We start from the raw sequence: 17,775 nt of genomic DNA on the forward strand, positions 1-17,775 counted from the left end.
GCCAATCAGCTTTCTGCGCACAAGTCGCGTGTCGCGCCAGGAGCGCACTCCGGTGCGCGCACCGGAGAGCGCCTATAGATATATATATTTTTTTAACCTAAATTACTCAAAATCCACTGGAGCACATATCTTGAGACATAGCAAAGGCACATCGGGCTACCAGTCCCTACAATTTTGCCAAGTTTGATGGAAATCCATTCAGCCGTTCGAGCTAAAAGTGAAATCGACCGCCCTATGGAAAGTAACATGGAAAAACGCGTTTTGGGACCCCCCTTTTATCTCAGCCCCCGCTTGACGTATCCCCCCCAAACTTTCAAGGAAGAACCGGAGCTCGACGAGGCCATTTTCAGGAAATTTTCAGGCAGATTCGTCAACCGGTGCCAAAGTTATTCCAAATAGAATTTTGAGATTTAACATTGAAAAAAATCCTAACTATAACTACCTACTGGCGACCGCCAGTAGGTAATATATATATATATATATATATATATATATATATATATATATATATATATATATATATATATATATTTCCACTGAAAAAAACACAGGTTTCAGACAGGGACGCTATAGTTAGGGGAGGTGTGGAAAGAGGAGAGAGAAGTGCAGAAAGAAGCAAAAGAGGTGCTCAAAGTGTCAAGAGGGATGCACAAAGAGGCATGGGCACTGCAGAAAGAACCAAGAGAAGTGCAGAAAGAAGCAACAGAGGTGCAGTAGGAGGCACAAGGAGTGAAGAAAGAAGGAAGAGAAGTGCAGAAAGAAGCAACAGAGACGCTGAAAGAGGCTAGAAGGGTGCAGAAGGAGTCAAGAGAAGTGCAGAAAGAACCAACAGAGGGACAAAAAGAGGCAAGAGTGTTGGGGTATAGAAATTGGGAAGAGAGGTGTAGAAAGGGGCTAGAGAGTTGCACAAAGAGGGAAGACGGGTACAGAAAGAGGCAAGAGAACTGCAGAAAGTGGCGAGTGAGATGCAGAGACAAGCTAGAGGACTGCAGAAAGAGGCAAGAGAATGGATAAAAGAAGCAACAGAGGTGTGGAAAGAAGCAAGACAAGTGCAGAAAGAGGCAAGTGAAATGCAGTAACAGACAAGCAAGGTACAGAAAGAAGCAAGACAGATGCAGAAAGAAGCAGACAAAGTGCAGAATGAAGCAACAGGGGTGCCGAAAGGGGAAAGAGAAGTGCAGAAAGAAGTGACAGAAGTACAGAAAGAGGCAAGGGAACTGCAGAAAAAGGTAAGAAAAGTGCAGAAATAGGCAATAGATGTACATAAAGAGACAAAAGGGTTGCAGAAAGAAGCAAGACAGGTACAGAAAGAAGCATGGAAAGTGCATAATGAAGCAACAGGGGTGCAGAAAGAGGCAAGAAAAGTGAAGAAAGGAGCAAGAGAGGTGCAGAAAGAGCCAAGAGAGGTGCAGAAAGAGGCAAGAGAGGTGCAGAAAGAGGCAAGAGAATTGCTGAAAGAAGCAACAGAGCTGTAGAATGAACCAAAAAAGTGCAGAAAGAGGCAAGTGAGATGCAGAAACAGGCATGAAAGGTACAGAAAGAGGGAAGACAAGTGCAGATAGAGACAACAGGGGTGCAGAAAGAAGCAAGACAGGTGCATAAAGAAACATGGAAAGTGCAGAAAGAAGCAACAGGAGTGCAGAAGAGGCAGGAGAAGTGCAGAAAGAAGCAACAGAGGTGCAGAAGGAGGCAAGAGAACTTCAGAAAGAGGCAAGAGAGTTGCAGAAACAGGCAACAGAGGTATAGAAAGAGGGAACAGAGGTGCAGACAGAGACAAGAGAGTGTTGTGAACCTACCTTTATCAAGAACGGTTAGTTTCAATACATAAATTAGCTTAAACATATAATGTCAGCTCAAAACATAAGAGTCCTGTTCCTCATGAGGTGCTATGTTCCTCATGATTCATAGTTTCCCCATTAAAACCCACCCTGTCCTGTGCATCCTGCACTCCATGTGTTATGTGTTTAGTGACATAAGTATGCTTTGTGTAGACTTTGTTTGTGAAAACATCTGATGTTTCGTTATTGACATTACCAATGCTTACTTGCGGAAATAATGGCAAAACTCCAATATTGTTATTTTCCCTGTGTGCAATAATGGTTGAGATAAGAAATCTCACAGTTCTAGTGGCTCAGAAGGACCTTTTAAAGCACTTGCATTCACATGTTTTTCCCCGCTGTATTTCTGAACGGGGAAGAGCGTCTTGAAGCACTCGCGTGTGTATGATTTCTCCCGCTGTGTTGTGTTCTGAAACACAGCGTGAGAACGTAGGGATGCGCTGGACCAAACTGACATACTTGGGTATGGCAGGAGTATTTAAAGCCACACCCAGGTTCTAGACGGAGCTTAGCCTTCCGGATCTCTCCTTGGCAGCATCGCACATGGAAAATGTGCTCACCTATTTTTATCCAGGCCTCTAGAGACTTCAATCCTGTTTTTTCCAGCGAGATGACTTCTGAAAGAGAGAAGAGAATTTAAGCTAAGTGAAACTCTTTATTTCTCAAGGCGCCCATCGCAAGAAAGGTACCTGATTACAGGAAACAAAGTACAATCTTTGGAAAATCCTTTTTGATAAAAGACAAAAAAAAGGAATTGTTGAACTCTAAGGACTTTGTGGACATTTAAAGTGCTATTTGCTTAAGAAAGGTTTTAGTGTATTTGTTTTGCAATTTCTATTCTTTTTCTAAGCATGTCATGAGGAACTTGAGAGCTGGGTTTTGTGAAGTAAGTCAAAGAAATGATGTTCAGCATTTTATTGTTAACAAACTAAATTAAAAAAAGATTAATCACTAATTATACTATTGTTTGATCTCAGAAAAATATTGCAACTACAGTTCAACAACACAACTGACGCTCCCAAAGGACAACACCCCAACTGACAACATCCTCAACTGCCAGACTCCACTCACGACGACATCCAGGACGTGAAGTCCATCTCTGCAGCTCGCAGGTAGAAGTCTTTTGGTATTATTGTTACTTACCATTCATAATAGTTAGGACTAATAAAGTAGTTAAAACAAAACTTGTAGAATCCTTTGCTAAAGGTACTTCTTGTTGCTTCACAGGTGGACTACAAGAACTCCATTAGCTTCCGAATCCGGCACTCCTCCCTAATTACTATCATCAAACTTCAGTGTGTCATATATATCACGGGTTGTAGGAAAGTGTTCTTGGGAGTTTGGCCCATAGCGTCTCTGCGAAACACTACCAAGCGCCTTACAGGTAAGAGTGCAGGACTAATCAGGTAAAAGTGCCTCGGTAACCCTGACAGAAGGCTAAGCCCACGTACATTGTTTTGCCCAGACGCTATGGATCGAACTTCACAGGTGTCATTGCAGGATATTGCTAAAATGTTAGCAGATATAAAATCTGAAAATTCTGAATTACGTAGTGACATTTCAGTGTTACAGGCAAACATGTGAACAACCAATATTATTAGTCCTTCTGCATGGAGTTTTCCATTAGAAAAGAAGCCAGTGCTAAAACCACCCACCTTCCAACCAACAATGCAAACATTGCATAATGAAAATACTATTCCCCCGACCCCAGTGCCAACTCAAATTCAAGTAGATACACCTGTCTCAGTTCCTCTGGCACCCCCAGGAAGGTTTTATGGAGATTGTAATACATTCTCTATATTTTTAAATCAATGTCATTTACATTTTGTGGCAAAACCAACCGCTTTCCTGATGATTCCTCCAAGGTAGCTTTTATTTTGTCATATTTAGGAGGTGATGCGGCACTATGGTCTGTACCGTATGTGGAAAGAGACAACTCTATTTTGTATGACCTTCAACGTTTTAAGAGAACTATGAAAAAAGTATTTGCTAAACATGTATTCGTGCTATTGGCAGATCACAAATTACTCAATTTAAAACAGGTATCTTCAGATTTGGTACATTATATATCAGTATTCAATAGATTGGTAATCGAAGCAGAATGGCCAGAGGGAAAAAGAGTTTCCTTATTTTATCGTGGGTTAAGGGACGAGTTAAAGGATATAGTCACACACATTTTGGATCCCCCAACTGACTTTGAGGAGTTTATTGACCTTGTCGTAAAACTCAATCACCGTATCTCTGAACGAAAAGGAGAAAAGGGAAGATCAGATCAAACAATGTTTTGTTTAAAGAAAGACCTAGCATTAAAAATTAGTAAGCTACTAAAGTAGACATGGTAGAACCAATGCAAATAGGGACCATAAGAGGGCCCTTAACTAAGGAAGAAAGAGAAAAACGCCGAAAAGTAAATCAATGTTTCCACTGTGGGAAACAGGACATTTTGTAAAGGAATGTCCAACTTGACCTAATAAAACTAAAACAAAGTTCGCAGAGTTGGTCGCCACCAAGCAGTCGGAAAACTAACAAACTCGGTCGATAAAGAGGTCATTTTATCGAGTGAACAAACCAGCTTGGCCTCCACAGCTCCAGCTGCTTCTCATTGCCATCTTAATATCAGAGTCCTACTTCAATCTCAAAAAGATAAAGCTAGATACTGGTCCATAGATGCTTTAATAGACTCAGGAGTTAAAGGCAATTTTATTGATACCCAATTGTTATTTGAGTTAGGCTTAAAAAAGTTTTAAAAAGAAAATCCAGAAATTGTGCAAGCAGTTGACGGTAAGGAATTAACATCAGGTCCCATACAATACCATACTGAGCTATTGGACATGACTTCGAAACACATTGGGGAAATATATTTTGATAATATTGATGCCCCTCAGTTTCATTTGATATTAGGTATCCCATGGCTGGTACTACACAACCCTTATATTGACTGGACCCAACATCTGATTTCAGAACTCCTTATAGAAGGATATGAGTTCCAAAAGAGTCAAAAAGCGTTTTACTTATTTATTCAAAAAATACGTCTGAACATGTAAAGCAAGTAGAGCCATTCTTCAACAGCTTTTACAAAATTCATTATTTGTAAAATTGGAGAACAGTATGTTTCATGTCACCAAGGTAGAATTTTTAGGTTATGTCCTCAGTTCTGCTGGAACTGAGATGGGTCCAAAAAAGATTCAAGCAATCATTGAATGGCCTAGTCCTACTACAGTAAAACAGGGCCAACGTTTTTTGGGATTTGCCAATTTCTATAGGCGTTTCATTGATCATTTCTCCAAATTAATCACTCTGATTACAAAATTATTGAGAAAAAATATAAAATTTGAATGGAACTCAGAGGCAGAACTAGCCTTTCATGACTTAAAGAATCAGTTCACATCAGCCCCTGTCTTGAGACATCCAGATCCCACTCAGCCTTTCATAGTTTGCTTCTCAATTTGCTATAGGAGGCATTTTATCTCAAAGACATAGGAATACAGGTCAAATGCATCCCATTGCTTATTATTCAAGAAAACTGTCTCACACAGAAGAAAATTATGCCATGGCTGATAGAGAATTATTGGCTATAAAAACTGTGTTCGAAGAATGGCGACACTATTTGCTAGGTGCTAGATACACTGTTACCATTTATACAGATCATCGTAATTTGCAAACTCTAAAGTCTGTCAAAGCTTTGTCTGCCCATCAATTGTGCTGGACTTTGATTCTTAATGACTACAACTTCATCATCACTTATCCACCAGGAAAAGAAAACAATAAAGTGGATGCTTTATCACAAATTGGCATAAGTGATGAGATGAATACAAAGCAGAGAAGATACATCCAATAATACCTACAGAACGTTTTCAAGTAGGGCTTATTGACACCAATGTACTATCAGATATTAAAGCTGAACTTAAGACAAAAACAAAGGATGAATGGAATAAACAATATCCGTTATTACAACGGAAAGATGACTTATTATATATGAATGATCAAGTCTATGTACCTACCGAGTCAGTTCAAGCTCGTATTTTACAAACTTCTCATGATATAATCTTATCAGTGCACCCTGGAGTCACTAAAATGTATCAGTTAATTAAAAGAGAAGAACGTTTTGGTGGCCTTCTATGTTCAAAGATATCCAATATTATGTAGACACTTGTACAATTTGTATTCAGAATAAAGCAGTACATTATGCTCCTAGTGGTCTGCTTTTACCTCTACTTTTACCACCACAACCATGGCATACTATTTCCCTTGATTTCATTGTAGAATTACCTCGTACTAAAACTGGTTTCACTACAATTCTAACTGTTGTAGATCATTTTTCTGGAGAAGCTAATTTCATTCCTTTGAAGAAACTTCCCTCAGCGTTAGAATTGACTCTTATCTTTGTAAAAGAAATCGTGAAGTTGCATGGAATACCATCCATTGTGGTGTCAGACAGAGGTTCCCCATTTATTTCTAATTTCTGGGAACATTTAGGAAAATCATTTAACATGGAAGTGCGCACTTCATCCAGTTATCATCCTCAAACGGATGGTTTAATGGAACGCACAAATCAAACTATCGAATAATTTCTGCGATGCATGTTAGCCACTTGCGATCAAGAATGGTCAGACATTTTATGGGCTATGGAATTTGCTTACAATTTAGATCATTCTTCTACAGGAATGTCTCCTTTTTTCTGTGCACATGGTTTCCACCCCAAGGATAATATAGGATTAGACAAACCTTCAAATGTACTCCTTGCAGTCACTGACTACGTAAATCATTTGGTGACAGTTCAACAACAAGCAGGTATCATTTAGATCAAGCAAAGGAAACTCACAAACTATTTGCTGATAAACATCGTTCTAAACCACCGTCTTACTCAATTGGAGACAAAGTTTGGTTGTCTACTAAACATTTAAAAATTAAGAGTCATACGTTTTATAGGCCCCTTTGCCATGGAAAAAGTCATTAATCCAACTAACTAACTCTAAACTAAACTCTTCCTTCATAATATAATTTTCACCCAGTATTCCATGTTTCATTAGTGAAACCTTTTAATCCCAAAACAAGACTTTAACATTGTCCCCCAGCTATTGAGGTAGATGGAGTTCCAGAGTTTGAAGTGAAATCAGTTCTCAATTCTAAATGGATTAAAGGAAAATTGTTTTATTTGGTAGACTGGGAGGGATATGGCCCTGAAGAACGCTCATGGGAGCCACTAGCCAATTTACAAAATGCTCCAAAAGTTTTGAAAGTCTTTCATACTAGGTATCCTGATAAGCCAAAACCAGTCCCTATGGTTTATGGGGGGATTCTACGAGGGGGGTAGTGTCATAAACCTACCTTTATCAAGAACGGTAGAACAGAGGCACAAGAAATTAGTAAAACAAATGCAAAAAAAAAAGAGGGCAGGGTAGAAACACCCTGACTCCCTAGGACTGCTTAGGGGATCCCAGAAGGACCCCCAGGGCCAAAAAAAACATACATATTTGTTTAAATGCCGAAATGCGTGACGTAGCCACAAATATGGATGCCAAAATTTAAAAAAACGACGTGCAAGCTCGCAGGCTTCGTTATTATTTAGGCTCCAGGTGGGCCAACTCCAGGGGCCATGTTTATATTATAATGGGGGCACCAAGCGGGCCCCCAGCCCAAAAGACCGCCACCCACGGTGCTTTACAAAAGTATTTGCGGGAGACTCATGGCCTCCCGGGGACCGCCAACCCCTGGTGCTTGTAAAATAAATGGGCGGGGGGGCTCAAAGGCCCCCCCTGCAGCCCCGGGGCCCACCAACTCCCAGGGCTTGTTTTTTTAAAAATATTGAACTACCTGTGTGGGGGTCTCGAACCCCTCCACACGCCCCGAGGACAACCACCTCCCTGGGGCTCTAAATATTTAAGTTAGGGGTCCGTGATGGACCCCAAAGCCCCGGGACCACCACCCCTTGGGCTTTGCAAATGTTGGGAGGGGGGCCACATAGCCCCTCTCCTGGAGTCCTGGGGATGGCCAACCCACAGGGCCAGCTTCTGCGGTGTCCCGGGATGCCTAACCCCAGGACACTGCTGTTTTGCTATGGTAGGGTGGGAACCTCTCGGTTCCCGCCCTGCCATAGCTAACTGCTTTGGTTTTTGGAAGAGTGGGCAGGAAACCTGCTCTCTCTTCCACAAACCAAAGATGATTGTTTTTCCACACTGGGAGCTGCATCTTAGCAGCTCCCCATGTGGAAAAGCAACGCCGGCTCCCGTAGGATTGGGGACCCCCCACACAGCCCCCAACGGATAGGGCTGGCCAAGGGGGATGGGGTCCCCGGGGCCATAAGTGGCCTGGGAGGGGGGCCACATGGTCCCCCTCCTCTATAATTAAAATAAATAAATAAAAACAAAGGCTGCCCCGGGTGTAGTAGTGGGCCTCAGCAAGGCCTACCAGTGCTAGGGGTTTGCCCTTCTCTGCACAGAGTCCTCAGACCAATAGGATAGGAGTTGGCACATAACTGGAATAGAAAATACAAGATTTATTAAACCTCATGAGGTGGAACTACATTCACACAGCACCCTTCGGTAATGTATGAAGTAGCACACTGAATGGAAGGAGCTTGGTCCTTTTATACCCACACAGGGGCTCAAAAGAAGGCGGTACAAGTACAAGAAGAAGGTTTTAGGTACATATAAGGTCCTACAGAAAATGCACAGTCAATAAGTGGGAGGAACTAACAGTTGCAAATTCTGGTGAACACATCCTGACAGTTACAGACTAGGGACTGCTGCAAGGACATCTGCAAGCTCAACTGAGCATGTGCAAAGCAGAAGAGGCTAAATATAACCTGTCTCTAGGCAGATTTCAAGAGCAGACAACAGCAAGGTAGGACAGAGCACATGGCATGCATGTGGTAGCACATGGCAAACAAGATGGCTGCCGGAAATAAAAAATGGATTCCACAAAACGGATAAGATAATCTCTAAATACAGGATGGCCTCTGCTAATGCTAACCCAATCGCTGCCAAATTACAAAACGGGGATGGGGTCCCAAGGGCCATGAATGGCCTGAGGAGGGGGGCAAAGCAGACCCCTCCAAAAAAATATTTAAGTAACAACTGGCCATGCCCCGGGGGTTGGGGTCCCCGGGCGGATTATGGCTTCGGAAGGGGGGCCACGCTGCAATGCAACTCTGTGGCAGTTACTGGACATACCTGGTGGGTTAGTTGGCCCCCAGGGACCCTCAGGATTGAAGGGGACTTTATTCTCCAACTTAAAAAGCACTTGTCACCTCAGGCTCCCCTTCTTCCTTCACCAGTGTGCAAACAAACCCTGTGGCTTGTTTTAGGAGGTAGTTGTAATCCCCCTGCACTATTATGTACTAGGTACAAAAGTAAGGGGTCCCCGTAAGTGAGGTGTATTGTACACTACAAACACAGAGAATTATTATAAAATTGAATTAAAGTACACAAGTTTTAGCGGTGTTGTGATTTATTCAACGAAATTTACAGTCAACTGTCAGATGGCATCAGCTATCGGCTATTACCTAATGACCCCTCACATGAATTGGCTATGACAATCTTGAGAGTCACTCAAAAGGGATTGGACACATGGTTCCTTAGCAAACAAGAATTTGAGTTCCTCAACCAAAAATTTCCGAGACTGTCCACCATCTATACCTTACCAAAGGTGCACAAGAACCTCAATACCCCCCCAGGACGACCCATCGTGTCCGGTTGTGGGTCGATGTTAGAGCCCCTTTGCAAATATGTGGACTTCTTTCTTAAGCCCATCGCCCTTAACACGAGGGCATATCTACGTGACACCACACAGACAATCAACTTGATTGATGAGAGACCATTTAATCCAGAAAGCGCACTCCTTGTTACCTGCGACATTGTGTCGCTTTATACTAGCATTCCCCAACTCGATGCTTTGGAAGTGATGCGAGAGGCCTTGGACAGAAGAACTGCGCCTGTACCAGTTCCGACAGACTTCATAATCGAGCTATTGAAGATTGCCATGATGCAAAACTTTTTCATCTTTCAGGAGGGGTTTTACCTACAAACTAAGGGGGTAGCCATGGGGGCTACCTTTGCTCCGAATTTGGCAATAATTTACATGGATCATTTTGAACAACACCATATCTTTGCTGCAGATAACCCTTTCCTCGCCAATCTGACCCTATGGGTCAGATATATTGACAACGTTCTGTGTATTTGGGAGGGCAACAAAGACCAACTCAAAGTTTTTCATGAATGGCTGAACTCACGGAACCCCCACATCCAATTCACGATGGAATCCAGTAATCAGACTATACCATTCTTAGACATTTGCATCTATGTAGAAGGAGACCGCTTATTAACCACCTTATTCAGGAAGCCGACTGAGCGCAATTCGCTACTGGAATATGGGAGCCATCACCCTAGAGGTCTAAAGGATAACTTGCCAATTGGGCAATTCCTCCGAATTAGGAGAAATTGCTCCACAAGAGCTCACTACCTCGCGGAATCAGAGACCTTGAGTGAGCGCCTCACTTCACGTGGATACCCAGCCCGGATGGTGAAACGAGCAAGAAAACGGGCTTGGTACAACCCACGGGACTCCTTGCTCAACCCTGAAAACTCTCATCGCACCACGGCAGACCGTGCCATCTGTGTCACAACTTTTTCGACACGCAGTAATGATATTAAAAAAATAATTAACAAAAACTGGCCCCTTGTAGCAGATGTGATTGAACAAACTGAACTCCCCCTCCATTCTTTCAAGAGAGGCAAAAACATACGGGACATGGTGGTCCGGTCCTATTTGGAACCTGCGAGTCCACCCACTCTCCCAACCCTATGGAACCTGCCCCCTCTAGTTGGTCATCACAGATGTGGGACATGTACCGCTTGTGACACCACGATGCAAATCAAAACTTTTGACCATGGTGGGCGTACTTACACCTTAAAACATTACACGAATTGTAATTCCACTGGTGTTATTTATATTGTCCAGTGCCCATGTAGCCAGGTATATGTGGGGCAAACCCAACAAAAAATCAAATCGAGGATTGGTTGACAGCAGGACATGTTGTAACAGATCTACGATGGTTTGTCATCGAAAAAGTTACCCTAGGCAGAAGAGGGGGGAATCTGCACACAGTATTGAATACACGCAAGTCCAAGTGGATGTCCCTTCTGGACTCCATTAAGAATGGGCTGAATGAACAAGATAGTAGCCTGGCACAACTGGCCACACTTGGCTAAACTGACTAATTTACCCACCTATAAATGTTTATCTGGTCTTTTCTATGATATGTTCACACTCTTAAGGATGTGCAATTGTACTGTTAGCACCACTTGTCTCCCGCCTACAACCTCTTGCAATGAGAGTTGCGTGGGAACTTTAGACTAACAGATGATTATGTTGTAATTTCTCTCATGTCTTCCCAGAGTGTTCATATGTCTCCATTTGTGTCTACTTTTGTCCATTAGTTTACAACCTCCTGTGTGAGAGTTGCGCTAATGCTCTTAGCAGATGGTTTATAAATACGATGGTCCATGTATTAATTACCTAGATCCTGCCCACTTGACACACGATACTAGCCCAGACAACGTTAGCCAAGAGTAACTCTTCACTCTTTCTGACAGCGTATCCAAACATTAGGTCCTTATCCAGTTGTAAAGGTTTCAAATGTTTACCAAATGCTTCTTTAAATAGGGCTCTGTAATTTATCAGTTACACAGTTCAAATCACTGTCTAGGTCATTATTTGGACTACATTGGTGCACAAAACGAGCCGCTAGTAACTCTTCTCTTTCTAACGTAGTTTTCAACGTCTCGTAACTCCGCCTCCAAATCCGCGTAGCGGTTTCAGCGGAGTTCCTTTCCATGAACAGGGTCAGACGGCTGTGGCTGCCCGATTAATTGTAAGTACTTATCATCCGATTACGCGTGTATCGGGAGATCCCACTCGGTTCGCCATCCTTGATATCTTCGTTTCTGTTTATCAGAGTGGCAGAATCAACGAAGGCGGAACCATTGAATTGCTGTGCTTCAACAGACCGCACCTTTTGACGGGTTCGCCATTTCTGGATCTTACTCAACTACTTTGACGAGGATACCACATTAAACTAAAAGGTAAAATTTGTACCCCCGACTTTTAGAACTTAACTTATCGTCTCATCGCATCATAGCGATTTGTAGACTTTTTTCGATTGGTGATTGGTTTTATAAGGGTTCACCATAGCTTATACGTATTAGCAATCCTGTCACTTCACCACAGGCTCGCAATGACGGGATTATGATTGAACTTATATCCGAATTTTTCGGGATGGGTATTATCCCCCTTCTCAATTCTCACCCACAGCCCTCGCCTGAATCGCCCATTTTATTGACTCCTGATGACTACAGCTCCACCGCTCATTGACTATTAGTTTCTACTGGTACTACGAGCAACTGTAAGTTAGTTTTCTGTGAACAGACGTTTCCTTTATTAATTCCTTGACATCCCCTTGTAACTGATTGATTGTTGCCTCTTCTCTTTATGTTTCAAGATTGACCACGACTATCAGCGTGGCATATTCTTCCTCCGTGTACAGAGCCTCTCCAGGCCGTACCCCATGGTAATTTACCGTTTTAACTCATGTAATGTTGACAGACATGATGATTTCCACTCCCACTAAAAAACGATTCTTTTATCACTTATTTTATACAGAATTGCCCCCATTACCCCTTGTAGACGTCCTGATGAAGACCCCGTGAAAGGACTCAAAACAGCCTGTAGATAGGGGTCGAAACGTCGACGGTTGTTTTCTTTTCTTGGATTTCCGGCACATGGTCCCAATATCTCAGAATACTGTATGTGACCGAAGAATGTTAATCATTTAACTAGTCCCAATCGGTGCCTTGAACTTAGGCTTTTGTACTACTATTTTTGTAATGGTGATTGCAATACTGTAATTTATTTCGCTTGGAACTGTGTTCATTTCCTTTTTGACCTGACACTCCCTTGAGCACTACCCCTCCCTCCCCCCCCCCCTTCCTTCTTGGGGCATTTATTTTATGTGATTGTTCTATTTACAATTTTGGCAACTACGCGGTTTTGTTGAATAAATCACAACACCGCTAAAACTTGTGTACTTTCATTCAATTTTATAATAATTCTCTGTGTTTGTAGTGTACAATACACCTCACTTACGGGGACCCCTTACTTTTGTACCATACACCACCCAGGTCCCCGTGACTACATGGGTTCAACCCCCTTCATGTAACCTATTATGTACTAGGGGCTTACAGAGGAGGTCATGCTAATCACAGGGGTACCCCTACACATAGTGTTCCATAGTATATGTAGGTTTTTTTCCTGTATTCTAAGTGTCTTTTAGCATGCCACTGGCTCTAGGCCTGGTTAGTCAGAATCAGTTAACACCATGGTCCCTTACTGCTGGGAGTGCTGTTACTGTTTGCCGTTTGTTCTCCGGCCACTTCGCCACGCCTCGCGGCCCCCGCTTCGCGGGGGCCGCTCGCAGGCTAAAGACTTTTGTTGTGGATCCAGCCCCTTGTTTCCTTCACGTGCATTGGAGCACCAACGCGCTTCCTGTAATTCACCAGCTGGACACCAAGGTTAGAGGCGGGACTGCGAGGACCAGCGTGCTGAGCGGCGCTGATCGGCCGCAGCTGGTCCTCTTCCCGCCCCCTCCACCCGTTAAAACCTGCGCGGAGTGAGAGTGCCTTGGGTCCCTAACTGCTGGGAGTGCTGTTCCTGTTTGCCGTTTGTTCTCCGGCCACTTCGCCACGCCTCGCGGCCCCCGCTTCGCGGGGGCCGCTCGCAGGCTAAAGACTTTTGTTGTGGATCCAGCCCCTTGTTTCCTTCACGTGCATTGGAGCACCAACGCACTTCCTGTAATTCACCAGCTGGACACCAAGGTTAGAGGCGGGACTGCGAGGACCAGCGTGCTGAGCGGAGCTGATCGGCCGCAGCTGGTCCTCTTCCCGCCCCCTCCACCCGTTAAAACCTGCGCGGAGTGAGAGTGCCTTGGGTCCCTTACTGCTGGGAGTGCTGTTCCTGTTTGCCGTTTGTTCTCCGGCCACTTCGCCATGCCTCGCGGCCACCGCTTCGCGGGAGCCGCTCGCAGGCTAAAGACTTTTGTTGTGGATCCAGCCCTTGTTTCCTTCACGTGCATTGGAGCACCAACGCGCTTCCTGTAATTCACCAGCTGGACACCAAGGTTAGAGGCGGGACTGCGAGGACCAGCGTGCTGAGCGGCGCTGATTGGCCGCAGCTGGTCCTCTTCCCGCCCCCTCCACCCGTTAAAACCTGCGCGGAGTGAGAGTGCCTTGGGTCCCTTACTGCTGGGAGTGCTGTTCCTGTTTGCCGTTTGTTCTCCGGCCACTTCGCCACGCCTCGCGGCCCCCGCTTCGCGGGAGCCGCTCGCAGGCTAAAGACTTTTGTTGTGGATCCAGCCCCTTGTTTCCTTCACGTGCATTGGAGCACCAACGCACTTCCTGTAATTCACCAGCTGGACACCAAGGTTAGAGGCGGGACTGCGAGGACCAGCGTGCTGAGCGGAGCTGATCGGCCGCAGCTGGTCCTCTCCCCGCCCCCTCCACCCGTTAAAACCTGCGCGGAGTGAGAGTGCCTTGGGTCCCTTACTGCTGGGAGTGCTGTTCCTGTTTGCCGTTTGTTCTCCGGCCACTTCGCCACGCCTCGCGGCCCCCGCTTCGCGGGAGCCGCTCGCCGGCTAAAGAGTTTTGTTGTGGATCCAGCCCCTTGTTTCCTTCACGTGCATTGGAGCACCAACGCGCTTCCTGTAATTCACCAGCTGGACACCAAGGTTAGAGGCGGGACTGCGAGGACCAGCGTGCTGAGCGGCGCTGATCGGCCGCAGCTGGTCCTCTTCCCGCCCCCTCCACCCGTTAAAACCTGCGCGGAGTGAGAGTGCCTTGGGTCCCTTACTGCTGGGAGTGCTGTTCCTGTTTGCCGTTTGTTCTCCGGCCACTTCGCCACGCCTCGCGGCCCCCGCTTTGCGGGAGCCGCTCGCAGGCTAAAGACTTTTGTTGTGGATCCAGCCCCTTGTTTCCTTCACGTGAATTGGAGCACCAACGCGCTTCCTGTAATTCATCAGCTGGACACCAAGGTTAGAGGCGGGACTGCGAGGACCAGCGTGCTGAGCGGCGCTGATCGGCCGCAGCTGGTGCTCTTCCCGCCCCCTTCTCTTGACCTCTTCCTTGATAACTTGTGTGGGTAACGCGCACGCGGGACGCGCGCGGGGCAAAGGCCGGGGCAAAGACCGGGCAAAGAGCGGGTCGTTTGAGGCCGTTCGAGTACGGGAGAGTCCGGTCCGGGCCCCCTCCCCTTGCCTGCCTCACCAAGGCCACTGACACTCTTGTGAAATGTGTACTAGGGAAACTAGAAGTAAAACATCCTCCCTCGCCGCGGCCGGAGCGGTTAAAGGTCCCATTGACACCTACTTCGCCAAAGCTGGCTCACTCTTGATTGAGGAAATTCAGGTCTTGGAGCGAAGAATATCACAAGAAATAGACTGGGTTAGGAGATCTTCCATGGGCCCTATGGCACAAGCTTGAACCCCAGAAAACAGTACGGGTAGGCCAATCGCACATAACATTGACCAGGTACCATGCCCTCTCCCAGATACTGTAATAACCAGTCCAGAACTCACTATTGATGTTCCGAGTGATCTAGAGGATATGAGCCTCATGGTTCTTCCTACTATCCAAACCAATCAGCCTACATCATTGCAGAACACAGAGATAGCTCCAATTGTAGAACCCAATAGCGATTGTAACAAGGGATCTAGAGAGGGGGCCATCCCAAAAACGAAGTATGGGCCACAAAACTTAGAAGAATCTAGGTCCAAAACTCCCAAATCTAAACAAGTTAGAGGTAAGAGGAGGAAAGTAGCCGCTCTTGCCCCCGTGGCAGAGAGATCGGGAACGCTAACCACCTCTAGACCACCCAATTTAACCTCATTCTCACAATCTATTGATAACGTGCAAGCAGACACCTCCTCAGATGATATCACACTAGGGGATATAGGCACGCTGCTTAGGTCCCTACTAAGTCCCCTGGAGGCGAGACTGATTAAGATAGAAGCAAGATTAGTCAGTATTGAAAAGGCAAGTGTGCAACTCGCCGATGCTAGGAAAACTGACACTAGTGGGACCAAAACAGCAAAGGAGGGTCTAGGCTCCAAACCTACTAAAGGTAATAGTCTTCAGGCAGTAACAAACAATAAAACCTCAGACTCAAAACCTAAACCCACACAACCTCCAAAAATCAATGCAGTTGCAAACAAGGCCCCGACACCCATACAGCAACCAAATACCGCTACCCCAAAACCAGCTCCCTCATCTAAATCAAATCCCACGCCGTTGACAAAAGCCAAGCATGATCCCCCACTTGATGGAGAGAAACCATACACTAAACGCAAATTACAGTTTGTAAACCTCCCACCAGAAGCCGCTCCTTACACCGTAGTTCTGGCTGGGGTTCCTGAACTCGACCCCCCCACATTTGAATCATATACTTCACTCAAGAATAAAGTGATAAATTGGCTCTCGGTTAATAGACCACTCCGGAGAGGAACAGCGAGTGATATTTCTACGACCAAAAGAGTAGCATGGGTGGGGCATACTAGGAAATCCATAAGAGGAGATTGTATCTTGGTCTCCTTTAGAGACCCCAACACAGCCGCATATATTTGCTCCACTGCTCCAGACGAGGATTTTGGTAATACCATCCAAACACTTCCCCTTTCCTTTTTTTACCCCTCCAATTTATATAACTCAGAGGGTTATAGATGGGGCCACCATCAAGAGCTATTGGAGGGTTGGGAAACTTGCCCCAGGGAGACCAATAATTACCCGTCATACAGGGGAAGAACAATAGACTACTTCCCCGGTTATGGGGATGAGGCCGGCTGGGAAACCTTCACTAGGAGGAGGAGGGGGAGTGGTGGCTACAAGAGGGGAATTCCCGGTCCATATAGAACTCACTATCCTGCTTATCTATCCACACAGAATCGATATAGTAGCCTAGAAACGGTAGATTGACAGGTGGCTGAAATGGGGAATGATGCCCGCGCAACTTCCTCAATTGATATCAACATATTTACACCTGATATTAATACATCTAGACCGTCCGATTTATGCTCTTCGGCAGTCAGCCCAGTCGAACCGAGCCAGTCTCCAAGCATGTCATACCCCCCTTCACCCCTTGCTATCAGTCCATTGGGTACAATCCACCCCTCCCCAAATCAAAGGGCCCACCCCGAGTCTATCGATACCAATGTGAGCCTACCTCACAATCGATTATTAGACATTACAGTAATCTCTTGGAATGTGGCAGGCCTCTCTAGTAAAATAGATTGCTTAGAGTGGGGCTCCTATGTTAGATCTAAAAATTTAATACTTCTACAAGAAACCTGGGCGCGAGAAGAAATAGAATTACCTGGCTTTGCGTCTTTCTCCAAACCAGCCAAATGGGGGGGAAGGGGGAGGCCATCTGGGGGATTAATGATAGGGGTAGCAACGGATTTAGGTTGCCAAGCCACCCACTTGGAGACCGCTTCCGACGATTTGCTGGCTGTCTTACTTGAATGGCCAGACTCTTCAAAGCTACTAGTCATTAGCATCTACTCTAGGCCGACCCAAATGCACAAAGAGTCGACCACTGTAGATGAGTTAGCTAGGTTCCTAGAGGGCACCCCTTGTGAACTCGCCTGTTTGGTTGGGGGCGATTTTAATTCTCACTACGAACCCCTGCCTGGATTACGTGATGGTCCTTCCCTAGACGAAGATTCTTGCTGGTTTATACCTGAGACGGCGGCACCACCCCCAAGGGCCTGGACTCCCCTAGCCCTGCAGATAAATGCTCTCACTCTTAATCTCGGCCTTAGGGCATGCAACGGCCGTTGTAAATCGGACATACCTAGCAATCCCACTTACAACAAACCTGGCAGTGAATCCAGACT

The sequence above is a fragment of the Lissotriton vulgaris genome, chromosome 8 (assembly GCF_964263255.1).
Source record: "Lissotriton vulgaris chromosome 8, aLisVul1.2, whole genome shotgun sequence".
Lineage (NCBI taxonomy): Eukaryota > Metazoa > Chordata > Amphibia > Caudata > Salamandridae > Lissotriton > Lissotriton vulgaris.